At 36.6% G+C, this 22,147-nt stretch overlaps 1 pseudogene; it reads right to left on the bottom strand.

The window, feature by feature from the left end:
• Positions 1-4,541: 4,541 nt before the first annotated feature.
• Positions 4,542-21,759, bottom strand: LOC131902685 (vomeronasal type-2 receptor 116-like; annotated as a pseudogene).
• Positions 21,760-22,147: the final 388 nt, after the last annotated feature.

Here is a 22,147-nt window from a genome sequence, read left to right as displayed (position 1 = left end):
TATAGATGCTCATTATGAAAAAGTAGTAGGATATTAGTAGAATGTTAGGCTGACCTGCCCCACAGTAAAGTCAACAGAATATTATTCTCACAATGTTTCTAATACATAAAATGTCTATACTAGAAGAAAATTCTGTCTCAATTTTTTACTATTAGATTAAACCTAAGAGTAAGAAGATATATCAACATGCATTCATTGTTCTTGAAGTATAAATTAATTTATTTCTTAATATTTATTGGGACAACTCTTAAAATATAAGATTGATGTAAGTTTCAGGGTAATTTCAGAACATGTCTAATTACTTACTCAGTAACAAATCTAAAGACCAACTTTAAAAGCATAGATGACATATATCAACTTTGAATGCCAGTGAACAGAAAAACATTTTTATTTTTGAGATTATAATGAAATTACATCATTTTTCTGTTCTTTTTTTCTCTCACTAAATGCTCCTGTTTACCCATTCCTTCTCTCTTTCAAATTCATGAATTTTTTAATAATTGTTATTACATATATACATATATGTGTTCTTGAGTAGATTTTAGGAATATAAATGTATGTATAATATTGATACACAACATATAACATATATTTACATGCATAAATAACCTTTGCATTTAATTGAAATTATATATATGATTCTAATATATGTATATGTACATATATAATCCTAAATTATCTATGAACACCATTACGTCTTACAAATTCTTTAGTTTGCTCTGCCCCATGTAGACTGTTTCTTCCTCTGTCAGCATTACTTTGTACACTGTAGTTTTTGTATGGTTGAGGACCCATGAGATTTTCCCATTCATATCAGGATGCCAAAAGTTGTAGTCCTAGTTCAGCTCATATTTAGGAAGTCATGTTTATCAGACTTTTTGTGTCTTTATGGGCAATGTATGGCATTCCTAAGAGACATAATCCCACAGCAAACTCCCTGGTCCTCAGGCTCTTTTTTTTTCTATTTAATCTTCTTCATAGAAATCTGAAACTTAGGAGTGGCAATAATATTTATTGTAACTGTATCAGGTGGAACTGGGATCCACAATTCTTCATTTGATTGGCTGTGGTTTTTGATCATTGTATGCATCTGTTTCAACCACATGTCCTTAGAGAGATGTGAGGAATAGACTTAACGGTATGTACAGGAACAATTATTTAGAATGTTTAGGGGCTATGCTACTTTAGTGAAGAGGCAGTTACAGTTTCTCCTCTGAGATACAAAACTTCACTAGCTCTTGGTAGTTCATTTAGTTTCTATAACTAGGCATAATTTTCCTTTTGACTAGCAGGAATTCTGCTCAATTACAACTAACAACTACATTTGTGAACCCTTCTAACCTAATATATAGCCATAAGAGCAAAGAAGTTACCACAACAAGGATAAAACTCACAGTAGTAAAGGTCTAACAATTTTATACAATTTTAATTTTATTTAAATATGGGGAAATGAAAAATATTTTACTTAATATATTGTATGTATTTTTAGGTGATGACTTCTGGAGAAATGTGAAATAATAAAGTTGCACATTGTTCCCAACGTTTGTGGTACAAATTCTCGAAAAATCTACTTGCCTGGGGGCCTTGTGGGCCCCAGCTCAGGCCCAAGCTACACTCAGCCAGTTGTGGTGGCACATGCGAGTTGGATTTGTGCCCTAGTTTGAGACTGGCCTAGGAGGCTTGCTGAGGAGAAGCTTCAGCCAGGGCACAAATGGTGGCAGAGGGACCATGGAGGCAGTGACTGCTGCTCCGAGTTGCAAGCTGCTTCTCATTGTGTCGGTGACTGTGGTGATGCTGCTACCTGGGAGAAAGAGTTTACCACTGCTTGTTCAGAGATGAATTGCCAGGACCATTGTGTTACAAGAAAGCATTGGCAAAGGTCAGTTTGGAAAAGTTTGGCAAGACAAATGGTGGAGAGAAATTGCTGTGAAGATTTGATCTTCTAGGGAAGAATACTCATGGTTCTGAGAGACAGGCATTTATCAGACTGTGATTGCTCCAAACCAAAATGAAAAAAAAAAAAGTCTGCAGGGAACCATGACTATGCCTAACAGTGATGCTGAAATCTTCAAAAAGATAACAGGATCCTACAACGATGATTCCACATGGACTATGATAAAGCCATTAAGCTGATTAACACCACGTAAAGATCAACTTTGGACTACAAACTGTTTAGGACAATTTTGAGATGACTAGCTGAGATGATCCAGCCTGACAGACTACTCAAGCAAGGACTTTTGACAAGCCCTGAACTTTCCTACTAACAGTGACTGGACAAATGATACAGGACTTGACAAGTAACTAAAAAAAATTCTTTTCAAGATTCCCTAAACATATCTTCACCCCTAGTAAGCAAAAATAAAAAGAGAATATAGATATGAGATAGATCATCAAATCTACTCTGAGAAAAAAGATAAATAATAGGATAAATAGGTAGATCACTGACTCTACACTGAAAAGAAAAAGGAGAAGATATAAAAATGACAAAAGGTAGAATACTGAATCTATTATGAAAAGAAAAAATACTTTTAAAAAGGAATTGCTTGTTTTAAATAGGATAAGAAATGAAATTATTTGAGTTTATCAAATGTTACCGGACTGGACATTGTTAATATATTTATAATGGAGTTTTTTTATCTGAATCTGTCAAATGTTAATGGACTAGACATTGTTAATGTAATTCTTTACTGTATATATTGTATATACGTATTGATATAATTTTCTTGTATTAGTTATAAGCTTCTTCTTTTTTTTTTTTTGGTTTTTAGAGACAGGGTTTCTCTGTGTAGCTTTGTGCCTTTCCTGGAACTCACTTGGTAGTCCAGGCTGGCCTCGAACTCACAGAGGTCTGCCTGGCTCTGCCTCCCAAGTGCTGGGATTAAAGGCATGTGCCACCACCGCCCAGCAGCTTCTTTTAATTTTAGACAAAAAATGGGAAATGTGGTGGTATTGTATTCTCCAAAATATTGTGCACCCTAAGAAATTTATCTGGGGTCAGAGAACAGACAGCCACTAGATACAGAGGCCAGAAAATAGTAGCACTTGTGCCTTTAATCCTAGCATTCCAGAAAGAGAAATCCATCGGGGAACTCTGTGAGTTCAAGGCCACATTGGCAAGAGCCAGGCATGGTGACACATGCCTTTAATCCCAGGGAGTGAGCCTTTAATCCCAGGGAGTTAATGGTAGAAGGCAGAATGATATATAAGGCATGAGGACCAGGAACTAGAAGCATTTGGCCTGGTTAAGCACTTGGCTGGTTAAGCTTTCAGGCTTCTAGCACCAGTTCAGCTGAGAGCCACTGGGATGAGGACACAGAAGCATCCAGTCTGAGGAAACAAGACCAGCTTAGAAATTGGCCAGTTGAGGTCAGCGGTGGCTTGTTCTGGTTCTCTGATCTTCCAGTTCACCCTGATACCTGGATCAGGTTTGATTTTATTAATAAGAACTTTTAAGATTCCTGCCATATCTTTACTTAATATATTGTATGTATTTTTAGGAACCCATGATGAATTCTGGAGAAATGTAAAATAATAAAGTTGCACGTTGTAACGTATTTATGACTTCAGATGAAGAATACATACCAATTCATGAAAAAGCAACAAATTGAAAGAAGCATTCAGACAAATGATGTGTAAATATCTAGATTTAAAGAGAAATGGGGAGTATTCATTAAGACTTAAAATAGTTGGAACATGACATATGTCCTCAGAGGAAAAATAAGGAAGGGGTCCTCCATGTTGTTAGATCTAGTTACTTGGTCTGAGTGTCTGACATTTGACTTTGGGTAATATAATACTTACTAAGTTGACATTATTACTTAGCATGCAATATATTAAGCAATGACTGATGAAGTATTATATTCACAAAAGCTTACATCTACATTTTGAAAATCCTGTATTCTTCAGTATAATCACTCAAACCCAAATGAAGCATGATAATTTATTAAAGGGCTTTGAGGTCTTAAGAAACAGATTGATGCCCTTGTATAAATCTGGTATATTGAAAGCTGAATATAAAATAAAATTATAATCTTCATATTTTATCACAGAGATTGGAACACATGATAACAATTTATTAGAATCCACTTTCAAAATTTAAAACAACATGTGATTAACACAACTGGATAAGAGAATATGCATGAAGCTCTTAAAAATGTAAATCAATAACATAAATATTAATAGTCTATGTTACAGAATAATATGGTAGTGTACTGTGAGTAGCCATCTTTAATCTCAGAAGAGCAGAGGCAGATGTAGGCAAATCTCTATGAGTTCAAAATCACATGATATTCACAGACAGTTTGAGACAATCCCAGATGTGTACTGAGGTCCGGCTCATATGAAAATACAACCTGGATTTTAAGTATGGATAACTCCATTGGTTCCAGCATAAAGATGCTATAATTCAGTTGGTTAAACACATAACAGCACAATGAATCAAACCTATAGTATAATGGTGTAGCACACATTTGCAATAGATATCAACTGGACTTCATCTTTAAAATTCATCACTTATCATAAGAACTATGTTTAATTTTGAACTAGGTTTTGAGAGGGTTATTCCTTCTAGAATGTGGCCTATTTCTGATATGATGAATTGAGTTTTTATCTGGCCTGACTAAGATAATATAACACTTAGGGGCAAAAATGAAGCCAAGGAGGGCTGCACTAGAAGCCAAGATAGAGAAGACTTCCATAGCCACCATGACCTTCCCCTTGGTGCTGTGGTAGACAGGAAGGAATGTGACCCAGACACAGAAGAACACCAGCATGCTAAATGATAGGAACTTGGCTTCATTGAATGTGTCTGGCAGATTCCGGGACAAGAAAGCCATAATGTAACTTCCAAATGCCAAGGAGCAGAGGTATCCCAGTATACCATGGAATGCAAGATCTGAGCCCTTGTTACATACAAGGATGATATGTCCATGTTCAGCATGAGCATCTTTGTCAAGGAAGGGAGGAGAGGTTCCTAGCCACATTCCACAGAGGACAAGGTAGACCAGAGTACATATGGGGATTATAAGGTTTGGAGCCTTTGATATTATTAACAACCTCACCACTTTATTTGGAAAAGTGACCTTGAAGGCAATAATCACAGTGATAGCTTTGGCCAACACAGTGGCAAGAGCCACAGTGAAAGCACCTCCAAATGTTATCTGCTGCAGGATACAGGTTGTGGTGTTGGGACGGCCAATGAAGAGCAAGGCACATAGGAAACAGACAGTGAGTGTGATAAGCAATGTGTAACTAAGGGTCCTATTATTAGCTTTGACAATTGGAGTGTCTCTGTGCTTCACAAAGAGTCCAAGAACCACAGTTGTGAGTACAGAGAAGCACAGAGCTATGGTTGTAAGAGACATCCCCAAGCGTTCCTCATGGTTTAGAAAACTCACAGCTTTCTTGAGACAGTGTTTCTTCTCTGTCTCTGCATAATGATTCTCTGGACACTTCATGCACTGATCCATACCTGATCAGAAATGAAGGAGAGATTTAATCCAAGCTGAAGTTACCCCTTTTATTCTAAGCCATTTTTTCTGTACTTTTTGACAGAACTGATATCTACATCACGTTCTTTTTTTTTTCCTCAGGGACAAAGAAACACGAACTCTGTAGTGAACATTTTCATATTTATACCACCCAACTTCTTTATCTGATATTTCAGTTATTATTTACGTGAACTTATAAAGTGTGTTGATCCAACTTAGCCCTCTTTCCTTCTGCTCCATTCCTCAACATCTCCCACTTTTACTTCTCAACTTAATGTGCTCTCTTATCTCTTCTTTTTATATTTTAATACTCACTGAGTCTATTCAGTGATGCTAGTATTTACATATTATAGGGGCAACAATTGGAATATGGGCAACATTTCAGAGTCCACAACCTTAAAGAAAAGTGATGTTCCTCTTTTAGTAGTAGTTATCAATTACTTGTAGCTTCTCATACAACCCATCTTATTTATAGTGATATAAATTAAATACACCTTACACTTTTCTCTCTTATATACCTTCATGCCTCTTGTGCTATTGTTGTATATCTTTTGGAAGTCGTTAGAATACTGAGTTACAATACATAAGCCTACTGTATTTCTGATACCACATCGTAAGTCATATCCACATAATTAATTTGAATATTGCAAAAGAGGGAGTATGCTCTTGGAATTATTTTCATAAAATACTCTTCTTTAACATAGGATCTCAATTTTTTTATAATTATAAAATGCTTCCTGTTTTCTAATTTTGACTCTTCTCTGTGGAAGCTTTAGTGAATAGGCATTACTACATTGTTACAGGCTTGAGTTATTTACTATTGAAAAGTCATTATTCCTATTAGACAAATGTCAGAACTATTGAAACAGTTTTAGGGTATGAAATAAAACAGCGTTATATAATATTCTGCTCTTGAAAATTCATAAAATTCCTCTTGTATTTGAAGTACAAGATCAGTGATTTATGCATGCTGGATTTCTACTGTCATTTTTTCATATGTTTTTAAAAAGAAACTCATCACCTAATTTTCAATTTTATTTTGTTGACAAATTTTATTAACATGTTATTGAATACACTTTAGTAGAATAAAACTTATTTCTACATATCTTGTAAATAATGTTTCCTTCAGCTATTGAGACACATTGTTGTATCTGTTCTCAGGATCTACTTTCAAGGTATAACCTCATGCTCTGTTATTTCCTTCTCTTTTTTTTTTTTAATTTTTATTTTGCAATACAATTAAGTTCTACATACAGGCACAGATTCCCTTGTTCTCCCCCCTCCCGCCCCCCTCACCTTCCCCCCAGCCCGCCCCCCATTCCAATCTCCTCCAGGGCAAAGCCTTCCCCACAGACTGAGATCAACCTGGTGGACTCAGTCCAGGTAGGTCCAGTCCCCTCCTCCCAGGCCGAGCCAAGCGACCCTGCATAGGCCCCAGGTTTCAAACAGCCGACTCATGCAATGAGCACAGGACCCAGTGCCACTGCCTGGATGCCTCCCAAACAGATCAGGCCAATCAACTGTCTCACCCACTCAGAGGGCCTGATCCAGTTGGTGACCCCTCAGCCATTGGTTCATATTTCATGTGTTTCCGTTTGTTTGGCTATTTGTTTCTGTGCTTTATCCGACGTTGGTCTCAACAATTCTCTCTCATATAAACCCTCCTCATTCTCGCTAATTGGACTCCCAGAGATCCACCTGGGACCTAGTCATGGATCTCTGCATCCAGATCCCTCAGTAGTTGGATGAGGTTTCTAGCACGACAATTAGGGTGTTTGGCCATCCCATCACCAGAGTAGGTCAATTCGGACTGTCTCTCGACCATTGCCAGCAGTCTGTTGTGGGGGTATCTTTGTGGATTTCTGTGGGCCTCTCTACCACTTTGTTTCTTCCTATTCTCATGTGGTCTTCATTTAACATGGTCTCCTATTCCTTGTTCTCCCTCTCTGTTGTTGATCCAGCTGAGATCTCCCACTTACCCAAGCTCTCTTTCCCTCGACCGTCGCCCTTCACTACCCCCACTCATGTCCAGGCTGTTCATATAGATCTCATTCCATTTCTCTGTCATTGGGTGATCCCTGTGTCTTTCTTGGGGTCCTGACAGAGGACTGATATCCAGAATATATAAGGAACTCAAGAAATTAGACATCAAAATGCCCAACAGTCCAATTAAGAAATGGGCTATAGAACTAAACAGAGAATTCTCAACAGAGGAAACTCAAATGGCTGAAAGACATTTAAGGAATTGCTCAACATCCCTAATCATCAGGGAAATGCAAATCAAAACAACTCTGAGATACCACCTTACGCCTGTCAGAATGGCTAAGATCAAAAACACTGAAGACACCTTATGCTGGAGAGGATGTAGAGCTAGGGGAACTCTCCTCCACTGCTGGTGGGAATGCAAGCTTGTACAACCACTTTGGAAATCAATATGGCGCTTTCTTAGAAAATTGGGAATCCATCTCCCCCAAGATCCAGCTATACCACTCTTGGGCATATACCCAAGGAATGCTCAACCACACCACAAGAGCACTTGTTCAGCTATGTTCATATCAGCATTGTTTGTAATAGCCAGAACATGGAAACAACCTAGATGCCCTTCAACTGAAGAATGGATAAACAAAATGTGGTACATATACACAATGGAATACTACTCAGCAGAGAAAAATAATGACATCATGAGGTTTGCAGACAAATGGATGGACCTAGAAAAAATCATCCTGAGTGAGGTATCCCAGACTCAGAAAGACAAACATGGTATGTACTCACTCATAACAGGATACTAGATGTGGAACAAGGATGACTGGACTGCTACTCACATCACCAGGCAGGCTATTTCCTTCTCTTTTATGTAGAGGTGTTCGTTTTGTTTTAGTTTTCTAAGTTTTAATGGATGACTCATGTATAACTCCATTCCTTACTAAATGCACATGATACATATAATAAAAACTACTATATATGTGTGTGTGTGTGCGTGAATGTGTGCATGCATATTCACTAAAGGATTGTTTCTTTTGAATAACAGCTTGAGGGCACAGTCTTTTACATCTCAATGTGAGAAATCCATGAAAGAAGTTGAAGAAAGAATGTAAAATTCAGAGGTCATGAAATACTTCAAGGGAATAGAAACTTCCAGACACAGCTGGGCAGTTGATTACGTAAATTTGAGGTTTGATATCATGCATATAACATGTGAAAGATCAGGGCAGACCAAATATCATTATGTATGGAGAGTTGGCACAAAGTACTACACTTAACTGATAAGGTATTTGACCTCATAGCTGCTATACAGGGAAGACACTTTAATCTTTAAGAGTGTGGCAGTAGGTATTAGTTCATATTTCATCAGGGACCCCACTCGAAAGATTATTTGGGTAGCAGAAACTGAATTCAATGAGTTTTTCTTAATTTGTTTTAACAAGAGAGAAAAGAAGTTAGGTAGGAAAGTGGAAGATTTGGGAGGGTATGAATATGATGAAAATATGTAGTATGAAATTCTCAAAGAATAGAAAATATTTCAAAATTTCAAAATTGAAATAAACCTGGTCACAAAATTAATATCAGGTGGGAAAATACTAGCTTTTAAAGATTTTTCTTCCCAATGAAACATGCTGTGAATATGTTCAGGACCTATTCTTCTAAATGGAGACTCTATATTTCATTGCAACTCTTAGGTCTTGATACAACTCTCAGACCATTGGAAATGCTTTGAGGATATTGTTTTATATACTGTTTCTCAGAATTGGAGCATAAAAATGGACATAAACCTATTCATTAAGGAAATTTGAAATTTTGTTATGCTGTGCCATCAATAATTTTATATTGGGGATATCAAACACAAATTGCTAATTTTCTGTTCTTGCTGGGAAGAATAATTATTAAAATAACCTATCCTACATTTAGGTGAGTTCTAATCATTATTGAAATACAGTTAGAAAAACATCTAATTTGTGTACTTTATTACTATGTTTTAAATTATGTTGGGAAATAAAGCTTAAGAAAGGGGTGTCCTGCAGGAAACAATAGCTGAAGTTGATCATAAATGTAAATCAATTATAAATTTCAGTGCTTTCTGTGCACCATTTCAAGACATGATGATGTACATTTTATATCCTAAATAATAGAAGAAATAAAATTGTCTGACTTCTCTCTGATATTTTTCAGTTTTTAGAATAATGCAGATTCCTGTCGAAATATGGAATCATTCCCAATAAGATTTCTGCTTACCTGTTTCATTGGAAATCTCATTGTCTGGACAAGGAGTGCAATCGTAGCAGCAAACACTTTTGCCGGCTAGGGAAATTTTTCTGAATCCAGGTCCACAGTTCTCACGGCACACAGACTGAGGGATCTGAGAATAATGAGAGTAAAGTTAACAAACGCTCACGGTTTAGTGAAACCCCTGAAATGACATTTTTTAATATCAATTAATTAATTTGTCAGTTTTAATCCTATAAATATAGAAAGTGATTTTGAAAATCTGTGCCCTACACAAAATTGATCTGAGGGTTATCACACAATTAGACAGTTTGGAGCATAATGAGGTAGGGACAGGTTTGATGAAGGGAGGTCATAGAAGCCATGATCTAGAAAGGCAAGTGGTCCTTTCAGATGGACCTTGTCTCTATGCTTGCTTTCTAATGTGTTGAGACACTTTTATTTCCACCATGATTGTGAATCTTGCTAGTCAACTTGACAGAAGTTATAATCAGCATGTAAACAAATATTCCTGTGAGTATTCTTAAAGATAAATTTAAAGGGTTCACTCTAAAAGTGAGCATCACCATTCTATAGACTGTTGTCTCAGAATTAAAAATGAGAAAAAGGTGATTAGTCGTATTTACTTTTTTCTATTGACTGAGGATATGATGTCATCAGGAACCTCATGCTCCTGGAGCAATAAATTTCCAAAGATAAGGGCTGAAGGCTCATACTGTCAACCAAAAGAAACTCTTGCTTAGGTTACATTAGGTATGTATGTATCTTCAGTAGCAGAAGAGGAAATAACACACATACATGTATGCTATAGTATTTCAATTGAAGGGGTATATAAAAGAAATAACTGTTTATCTTTGTAATCTTAAACATGGAATCAAGATGAACTACTCAAATTTTAGATACAGTGAAGGAATTCTAATAGAGACATTGTGTATTGGTTTGAATGAAAAGGGGCAATTATAAACACAGATATGTGACTATATATTTTCTCAATGGTGGTGCTATCTTGAGAGTTATCACAACTTTAAGAGTCGCAGACTTATTGGCAGAATTATTTCAGTGGTTGTGGGGTTTGAAAATTTATGACCCTCACCTAATTCCAGTTTTCACACTCTGCTTCCAGTGTGTGGACGGAGATATTTTGTTTCAGGTTCCTGCCCATCTCTCTATCAATGCCACACACTGACATGCCTCCTGACAGTAAAAGACTCATGTATCTCCAGAACTATAAATGAGATAAACTTTTTTTTCCCAAAAGTCACTTCTGGAGATTGTATTTGATATAGCAAGAAAATATAACTTATTCAGTTTTCTGTTGTGATTTTAGAGATTTTCTACATCAGAATGTCCTGTGAGACATTATGAGGATTGCATATACCAATTATCTGGTGTACTTAATTTGTATCAACTTCACAAAGTTTAACCAACCCATGAATCACTGAATATTAGCAGACATTTGTACCTAAAACTGTCCGTTTTTAAGAATCAGGGGATGATAAAGCATTGTCTTCTAGTAGTTAATTTTTTTTCTTTCTCTACTGGGAATTTTATAGTACTGAGATTTAATTTCAAAAGTAGAAGTTGTTATACTGGGGGATATATTTGTATTATTATGATAAATTTAATACATTGAGATAATATATAACCCACCTCTGAATAGCTTTCTGGCCATTGTATCATCTGCTCAGATAAAGTCAACTGCTGACTCTGGGGACCATTGGCCAAAAAATTTCCTACTTTCACTTTTAGTCCAATACCCTTGGGAAAATTCCAAAAGTTGAGAATATCATACTTTTCATCGTCTAACTTCTGTTTCCATTCTAGAGCCATGTTGGCTCCCTCATGCACATTCCTCAAGAAAGGATGAAGCTGAAAGGGATGCAAGAATATATTTTAAAGTAGATTTGAAGATTCGACCACCAAAGGATTATAGAATAACTTTCAATGTTCATAATCTGTGGTGTAGGACATGATATTAATGTAGATATCATTGAGGGTCAGCAATGGTTACCCAAGTTAATGAGATACAATTCTACAACTGAGGAATAGTCAGGCTCAAGAAAATTTTTCTACGAACTTAGGAATGGAATCAGTGAGTTTTGATTGAAGCAAATTTCAATTTCTTTAAAAGAAAGCTATACCCATTTACACACAGAGTGTATCCTAAAGTTCAGTGAGTAAAATGTGGGTACTTATGACTAAATAGTAGTTAAAATAAATCATTTGTGTACTAATAACTTGGGATAATGAGCTTTCACTGTTTCACTGAGAAAATTCTTAGGTTTCTGGTGTAATCATTACAATAAAAAAATTGTGCAGCTATTTGTGACACAATTTTTATATTCATTAAAATCATTTCCTATTTACCACTAGCTCCTTATTCCTCAGCAACATGAACAGAAAGATCTGCACTGACCTGGATGATAGGATAACAAATGAAGAATCTCCTGTGGATGAATACACACACACACACACACACACACACACACACACACACACACACACACACATATATGCATATATATATGCAAAATATTTGGTGCCTCTGAAAACTCTCAAAATATCACATTGTTGATTATCTAATAGAACAGAAGGGATATTACCTGCCAGGGGAAGAACACCATTTTTTGCCCATTAATAAATGGTTGCATCTGTGCTTGCTGAAGACTCATCTCATGGAGACTGTGGGCCACAGTATAAACAGCCTTGAATGTATTGTAGCTGTCTGCATTCATTGCCATGTCAAAAATATGTTTAGGCAATAATTCCAAGGAAGCATTGGGGTGGCAGTTCTCCAAAAGTTGACAATCAAGCTCTGAAAATGAGCACTTGAAGAACAAAAACCACAATTTAGGAAGATAATTGTCTTCTGGGTATTTATAAGGATTAACTGTTTGGATAAAATTTTTAAATTCAGCCACTTGCTCATGGTGTTGTGAAAAAATGAGACTTCCATGGAATGAATCTAGCAAGAAATAATCAGCGATATTAGTAATGTCCCATTGAGAAGTCATGACCCAGACTTTCCTTGTCAAAATATGTTGCCCTAGATTTCTCATTAAACCTTGTATTGAATCATTGTCACCATAAATGATGATGATATTGGCCAATGATTCCTGGATGATAGCAAGAGTTTTCCAGTATTTGTCAAGAAATGAAGCTCTGGAGCTTTGCATCATTTCAACAAAAGCTATGCAGACTTGATTTTTCTCCATCTTTTCTCTTATATCTGATAGAAACTGAGTTCCTCTGTGGTCATCTAGGACAAGCAAACCAACCCAGGTCCAGCCAAAATGAAGCATCAAAGAGACCATGGCAAGAGACAGAGATGTGCCATTGGGGGCCATCTGGTAGAGAGAAGTAAACTGACCTCAGTCACTGATGATAGGATCAAAAGGACCAACAGTGAGCTGAAGAGAAAACAATTGGGAACAAAAGAAAGAACAATGGCATTATGCACAATCCTTGTTCTGCAAAAACAGATGGAAATGGTCAGCATAAGGATGATTCATCCTGATTTTAAAGTCAAATTTCTGTGAGTGAATTTTTCAGACAATTACTGTGCTATTTTCTATTTTTAATAATCCTCCTTGTCTACTCCATTCTCCCCTTTCTTTTCCAAATGACTGAAATAGAGGTCCATCTCCAATTGTCTGGACAGATGTCATTGATAGCTAACTAATTCAAATAAACCTTTTGTATCTTTGGACACACCTGAAATTTCAGCAAAGGAGATCTGGCTACTTTTCCCACACAATGCCTCACCTGTGGAAATTTGTAGAGCTGAAGCAGTGTCCCAATATGGGCAGATTTTGCCCACGATGGTCCTGTAAGTGCAGCAGCTGACTTTCTCTCCTTTACACAGTTATAATTACAGTAGGGAATTTTCTGCCCTGTGAGCCAAATAAGGGGATTCAGAAGAATGCTTTTCTCACTGTATGGGACATTATAGAAATCAAATCCCAGAGATATGTTGGGTAAAAGATGAGGGTTCCTGTTGATCTCCTCAATGGCAAATACCAGGGACAGAACCAACTGGTATATTTTAAAATTATATCTGCATAAATTGAATAAAAACACATCTGAAGAAATTATAGACCACACCGAGCTGCAGATTTTTTGCAGTAGATTTCTAGTTCAAATATTAGTGTTTATATAAAATTCACATTTAAATTTCCCACTAAATGACTGAGTTCAACTGCCTATGTTACTTTGTTAGGATGATATAAGATCCTGTAGGTATGACCCACATAATTGCCTGTCCCATGACTGTTCACTGTACTTTCTATTGTAATTGGTACACTAAAAGTTTTGCCCATGAATTTAAAAATTGTCCCTTACAAATTACTTTATCTCCTGCTGCATTGTTCTTTGATGTTTGTCTTCTACATAGGAAAACAAATAATCCTCCATTAAGACACCCGGCTTTCCAAGATAATATCTTAATCAAGAATACTGCTGAGTTAGTGTGACTCATTTTTATAAATACTTGTGATATTTTGACAACATTGTTTTGTGTGAGTTTATATTACTTTTGTATCATTTGTATGTGAGCTTGTGTGTGTGTGTGTGTGTGTGTGTGTGTGTGTGTGTGTGTGTGTGCATGTTTGCGCATGCCACTCTATGTGGAAATGTTTGAATTTTAGATGTTGTGAGTGCAAGACAGTGGAAAACCTCTACAGGCAGTTCTGGCTTTACTTTTCCTTTTTAACAGAGTCTCTATTGTTTCCGTTGCATATGCATGGATATCTTCATTGCATACTTCAGGGCTTCTCAGGTATAAGTTTCCTCTCCTCCACATGATCCCTAGATTACAAATGTTCACTCAAGAATGTTCTGTGGATCTGAACTCAGGGAATCTCACTTGCAACTGAAGCATTTTTACCTTCTGTGATATTCCTTATTTTAGTGCCAATGTCTGAAATTTAGAAAAATAGGTTTAGTGGGAAAATAGTTTTATAAAAGGGCCATTGGGGGACTGTGACAAGAGTTACAGTCCTTGGGCTACAGAATGTCATCTTAAAAAGCCAAATTTATAGATGGCTACCTCTCTTGGCTACAAGCTGAAGATGGAAAAAGAGACTCTCTCAGCAGGATTGTTGTCATCCTTCACATTCCAACTACAAAGACTAAGGGACAGATTCCAGAATTCCTACATGCAACAGGGTATTTCAGCCTCTAGATACCAGTGACTGTGGAAACAGCAATGCCTCTATACATAAGCACAGAGTAGAAAAAATAAGCCCCTAATCTTGATTGAGACTAAATGAAAGACATTCAAGGCTTTAAAAATATCTCTGAATTTGGCTCCAGCCCTACCACTTCCAGATATCTCAAAACCCTTTCATTGTCAGTCCATGACACAAATGACAAAGGGAGTTTTACCCAAATGTTGGAACCATGGAAATTCCCTGTGATACATCAGTCCAAATGATTGGAGCCTGTAGTCACAGGATGACCTGTCTGTTAAATATGTGTGGAGAGTACTGCTAGCTTAATCAAAGAATGCAATCAAGTTAAATGTGTTAAGATCTGATACTCATAGTATCTAAGAAAAATGAGGTCTTCTACTGAGGAAAAAAATCACCAACTGTTAAATGACAGTTTGGCCCAGTACAAGACTCTACTCATGGCCCCAACTTGAGTTCAGTTTGTCATCAACGAGCTATCCCTCTTGCCTGATGATGCCCTACAGTTGCTCATATAAGACTGTCACCAGATGAAAGATGAAACCAGGTATATGGGAGATGCAATACTTACTTTTTTTTTTTTTTGGTTTTTCGAGACAGGGTTTCTCTGTGTAGTTTTGCGCCTTTCCTGGAACTCTCTTTGGAGACCAGGCTGGCCTCAAACTCAGAGAGATCTGCCTGGCTCTGCCTCCCGAGTGCTGTGATTAAAGGCGTGTGCCACCACCGCCCGACTGCAATACTTACTTTTAATAAAATTATTTGTGCCCAAACCAGGAACCTCATCCCAGGTAGAGGAACTGAATGATCTAGCCCAGTATCTCATATGGGTAAAAGGAAACTCCACTACTGTATACATGGATCATCAGTTGATATGATTTTACAAGTGGATATGTCAACTGTGTGATCTATAGAGAAAGATGGCTTCTCAATGCTGGGAAAATGACATTAAAAATCTTGGCCCTCCTAGGTGCTGTGTGGCTTCCCCTAGAAATTGCTGTCCTCTGTAGGCACACAGTTGAACTCACTGTCTGACAGATGACACTAAAACCTATTGATGTTCTGATGACACATACCACAAGCCAGTGCTACTTGAGATTGCATGGTAAAGAAAAATGGTCAGTTCAAAACTATATGTAGTCAGGAGATATCATATGTCTTCGCCTGCTGGCAGTCGGGACAAATATCTCCCATTTGCATCCCCCAAGTAAACACACAGAGGCTTATATTAATTATAACTGCATGGCTATTGCTCAATGTTTTTACTAACTAGCTCCTATATCTTAAATTAGCCCATAACTATTAATCTAAGTATCACCACATATTCTGTGGCTTTACCTGCATCCCATTACATGTTGCTTCTTGAGTGACTTGCTGGCATCTCTCCCGTGCCTTCTTCCTGACTTTCTTTTTGAATTTCCTACCTTCCTCTAAGCTGCCTTGCCATAAGCCAAATGGCTTTATTTATCAACCAATCAGAGCAACACATATTTGCAGTATACAGAAAGACCTTCCTCTATTACCTATTTGTTGATGGAAGGTACCAGAGGAAAAGTTCATTCTCTCAGAAATAACTGGCTGGATTCTGGTAATAAACCTTCACCAGGCTACTCCCTTGGGTACCACAAAACTTTCTGAGTTGTTCAAACCAAGCTTTGTTATACCTATACTTGACACACTAGCATGGCATATCTCAGCGATATTCCAGGATTGTGTTAAAATTAATCAAAAACAGAGAGCCCTTACCCAGAAAGGGGTCCAAATGAAAGACCAACACCCAGTAAAACTTTGGAAAAACTGACTTCAACCAAGATCTGGCTTACTTGGGAAGGGAAAAATACTTAAACTTTCTTAAAGATACTGCTTTTGAGTGGTTAGAAGTGTTTCCCATGTAGACTAAAACTCTTTGAATAGTAGCTAAAAAGCTAAGGCATGAATAGGTGCTGCAATTTGGCTTCCTTGTAGCAATAGGGTCCAACAATATCCTGATTTTCATAGCCCAAACCCTCTTAATTAATAGCTATGGATTTAGACATACAGCAAAAATTTTCACTGTGTATCTAGACCTCAGAATTCTGAGCTGGCAGAAAGAATGAACAGGATATCAAATGAAACTCTAAAAAAATTCTCATTAGAATCCAGAAAAAGATGGCTAGGCTTCCTCCTTTACTGTGCCTCAGTTTACTGCTCTCCATATAGGGAGGGATTAACTACCTATGAGATTAGATTTGGAATTATATATTGCCCACCTGCTTCACCAGCTCAGAGAGAAGTAGTTGACAAAATTATGTAACCATGCCTTTACCAAGTCACTAAAGGCATTCCAGTTCTCCATACAGGCTATTCACTGAATTATCTGAGATACCAGCCATCTTCTGAGTCCACCACAAATTTCACCTTGCTTAGGTAGATCGATAACCTCTGTGTCAAGTGAGTAGTCAAAGGGACACTGGAGCTAATCTGTTAAGGACCCTACAAGGTCATTCTCTCTACTCCTCTGATGGTGAATGTAGGCGCTCTTACATCATAAACCTACCACACCCAGATAAAGAAAGTGGAAGTCACAGATGATATTCTCAAATGGAATGTCTCTGAACTATGTATGCATTAATAATAAGGTTTCATTGGTCCTCAGGTTGTTGCACTTCCTGCTCTTATAACTCTTACTAAATCTTGTGTTTTTCACTATGGGTATGAACATAGGGTCACAGTCAAAGCCTCGTTGCTCTCTAGGCTGGACTGGAGAATGAGGATGACAGATACATGGAAGGTATTATCTGATGTGACTACAGACCAGCAACCTTTATCTCATCTTAACCTTTACTTGTTGATGTCTACTTTAAGTGTTTGGATGCACTGGAGAAATGAAGGACATGAGAGTTTATCTTTTTAGATAATAATGCAGAGTTTACGATTCCATGCATTCCCTGTGGCTTTGTACCCTAGTTGCCAGCATCAAGGAGATTTCCATTGTAAAACTGGAAAGTCCTAAAAAAAATTGATTTAAAAACATCTGGTCACTGGGGAATAGGAATAACCTAAGACTCTATTCTGCATGTGGGACCTTAGGGGTGGAGTTAATCATTGCCATCCAAAATCAGCCAGAATTGCTGGTTATGCTTAGATCATGCCCTCATACTACATAGGGATATGAATTAAACAGACTGTCATCCCATTGACTGACATACTGACAGTGACTCAGGGTAGCCTTAATTAACATTAGGAGACTTACAAAGGAGAAAGAAATCTAATATCCCAAATTTTTACCCTACAGGCTTTTTCTTATTTGGATAGCTGATATTCAGCCTATAGAGGAACATTAAGAGTTCCTGTTTCTGAACTAAAAAACAGTTAGATTCTTTTCAGAAATGTTCCCAAAAAGTTGGAGAGGCTTAGAGTTCTCTAAGTACAGTTCATGCATGGACACTTAAAATGTTTTTGCAGCATGAACACTATGCTTTTAGGGTTTAAAAATGAAAGCAAAACAAAACAAAACACTGAGATAGCTGTGGAGTAAACCATACCGGTTGCCTAGAAGCCAGCAGTGAGGGAGAGAAGTAAGAAAGCCATGCTTAAACTGCTTGAGTTAAGCAAACATTGAAGTCAGACACAGATTGAGAAGAAGCCACATGGCAGGGAAGATGCCTTCAGAGAAAGAGATAGAGAGCCCAAGATATCACAGAAGCAGTTAGGATCTGTCCAGAACCCAAAAGAGAGAAACAAAAAGGAAACAAAAACAAATTAGATTTTTCTGAATCAGCGCTCAGTTGTGTTCAAAATCAAGAAAACTTACGACACAAACAAATACTTAAATTTGAGATGTGGCTATTTGAGAATTTCTGTACAAAATTTTAAACCTATCTCCTATATACAAGTTAAAATTGACTTTGGATTTTAATATGTTTCATGTATATTTACTTTTAAAACATTTCACTAATTTGAAAACCTTAAGAAACTGGCAAAAAATGGTTAGAAATAAAAACACAAGATTCTGATTCTTCAAAATACGATGTAACGTATTTTCAGTGGATGATAACTGTAGAAAATGTACAGTCATATTCAAAGGCTTAGAAATTTGAGAATATGTTCTAGGAAATCCTGAATTGCATAATTTTCACTGGAAATCAGACACATCATTATTTATTTATTCAATTACACTAGATACAAGAGTGGAATTGGATAATTTAATATTTTTAATCTCGTCAGACAAAAATCAATCTAAAATATCTGAATTATTACTGAATGTGAATTCAGTGGTAGATAGACACATGTATTTCAGGAAGTGACACATTGAGAGAAATTTTAAAAGAATCACCATACTGGTAACGCTGACAGCCTTCAGCACTCACTTTGTGAGACCCTGAAAAACATTCTTACACAAGGTAGATTGGTGTATATCTGATTATCTTCCTGTATGTTTGTTTCTGGCTGTGATATAATATATCTGGGAAGATTACATATTTATTGTGAAACACCCTAAGAAAAAGAGGATAGCAAGTAAGATCTCAGTACTTATGAGAAGTACATAGTGAGGATGAAAAAAGCACAGTGGCTAAACCAGAACAAACAGCAAAGAAGGGCTTTAAAAATAAATTAATGCAGTCCCCATAGAACTTTATAAAAGGATATAGAGAGCATTCAGTGATCACTTTACCCATATGAAAAGAAAAGGTCATAAACCTTCAATTCATTGAAAGAGGGACATCAGTCATGAGACCACAGGCAATAATGGAGAGAAGATCTCAGAATCATGACAGATTTAGGAGTAGAGACATTTTTACTGGTAATACACAGACGGAGCACACATGAGGAAAAACACACAAGGTGACTTTGTCTGTCTGAGTTATGCTCCAGAAAATTGATAATTATATCCCTTTATTTTTTTGAATTCCAGAAAAAATAAAATGTACATATATTTTCAAAAATAAATGAAGTATTAAAAAACTTAGAACAAGCATCCCACTGCAAAATATTTTAGAATAAGCTGCAAGAAAATGCTTTTGCTTATGATGTATGAAACTGCACACAAAATGGAATATATTTTATTAAAAGAGAAAAACTGTTAACATCTAAATTGTGTAAGACAATATTCATATGACACATCAATTTATATCACCTTATTAACATAAGAAATGTTTGTAGAGTTGTAGTAAGCTACTTTGATATATCAAGTCAGTCACATTTTTAAGTAAATGGGAGGGATATGTTCTTCATCTCATACACTTCTAGAGACAATACCAATTTTAATTTGGAAGGATAACAGCCACCATGTATAACAGGATTTGCAATATGGGACAAAATATGGTTCACCCAGGGCAAAATTAGCACTGATTATGGTCTGAGTTTGATCTCAACACATACATGGTGGGAGGTGAAGTTATCCTCTCACAGATGGTCTCTCACCTGCATGTCAGAACTGAGGCCTAAGTATACATGGACACACACAAACATTGTGGTAAAAATGCTTTGAAAAGTCTGTACCATGTGCATTCTAATAGACTACGTCATGTTGCCTATAAAAGGTAACTTACATTAATTGGAATAAATTTTTAATGTTCATGTATCATATTATCTGAACAGTTATGATAGCCTTAAAGTAAAATCCAGTTAGAAATTTGGAACACACAAAAACCAATATAGTGGAGCTAAATTCCTGCCCACCGCTTATATGATTTGTAATCTTGATAACTAAGATGATTATTTCTAAACATGTAATAATGCAGAAACAATTGAAAAGAGACAAAGAGACAGAGCCTTAGAGAGATGACACATTCACTCTTTGAACATATATATGTACTCTCACACTGTAATAAATGATGTAATCAGAAGCCATACAAAATGATGTTAGTTTAGAGATACATACACTTCTTGTACCCCAACATGTGTGAAAAAAACTTAGGAAAATATACAGTGGTAGAATTTGAGGGAGAAAAGGAAAGGTGGAAAGTCATACATATTAATCTTTTGTAGTAACAAAAATATTTCCCTGTCACAAATTTAGTTTGATTTTATTTCTGACTTAATACAAAACAGTCCTATGTGGCTACAATCATATCTATTTGTCTTATGAACACACTCATGAAAATGAGATAAAAAAAACTTATTTAAGATGCATGGAGCAAACATGTAAAAGGGAAAATCTGTCTGAGAGTAAAATATTAGCAAATAATTAATGTAATTTAAAAAAATCTTGAAGACAGGAAGAGGTATTTTGACAACAAAGAAGTATTACCAACTTCTAAATCTGACACCCTTACTCCTAAATCAGTGGCCTCTTACACACACAAACTTGTGTATCTACCATCACATCCCTCCATAGTAACAGCTTTTGCGGACATCGCATCTTTTCACAAGAGAACATAAAGACTTCTAGATTGCACTGGAGAGCCAGGTCAAATCTTGATAAAACCATCTTCCCTCCGAAGACCTAACATGAGAAACAAGTGGCTGTAAAGTCATGGCCAACCAAGATCACAAGATTACAATTGTCATATTCAGAAACACTAATTAGTAAACAAGCAGGTGACCTTATTGTATCATCATTGAGAAAAGAAAAATAAATGAAGACTGACATACAATTAAATTAGGAATTTTGGATTGGAAAAGGGTTTTTCATGATAAAAATAACAAGTATAGAAGCTTGAATCCAAATATCACCTGGGTCATTTTTAATGTGAAAACTGAAACAGGATAAATGACAACAACACTTACTGTATGTGAAGGTCGGTGAAAAGGTACGGCAGATAAGGATGTGGAACTTTGTTGCTTGTGTAGAAAGTATGAACTGGGAAAAATACACCAATGACCATATCTCCTTCATGATGAAAATCTTCTTTGTTTATGCCATAACACTCAGAGGAGCTATAGGCATGACTGTGATTAAACAAGATCCTGATAACAATAATAAAAAGAAAACATCTTATTAACAGACATGTCTGCTCAGACATCAGTCTGATGGATCCAGATCTCACAGTGTTCAGCAGGTTTATACTTAGCTAAAGTGTTTGTGACTATATGTGCTTCTAACTTTGTTGATGAGTGAGGCTGTCACAGTAACCCAGAGAGCTGTCACACTCTGAAACTTTCTTATACAATCTCCACTGCCACTGAGAATTTTGGAATTCTCTCTACCCTTGGGCTCTGCATCTGAGGCCCTATATTCAGGAGAAAAACAAGCTGGAAAATATGTTTGTAGATTTTCTTCTGTATCTGCAGGCACCATGATTTCAGCTAAAGCAACAGGCAGTAAGA

This window comes from Peromyscus eremicus, chromosome 1 (assembly GCF_949786415.1).
Source record: "Peromyscus eremicus chromosome 1, PerEre_H2_v1, whole genome shotgun sequence".
Classification (NCBI taxonomy): Eukaryota; Metazoa; Chordata; class Mammalia; order Rodentia; family Cricetidae; genus Peromyscus; species Peromyscus eremicus.
Note: the sequence above shows the minus strand (reverse complement) of the source record. Positions and strands in the feature narration are given on the sequence as shown.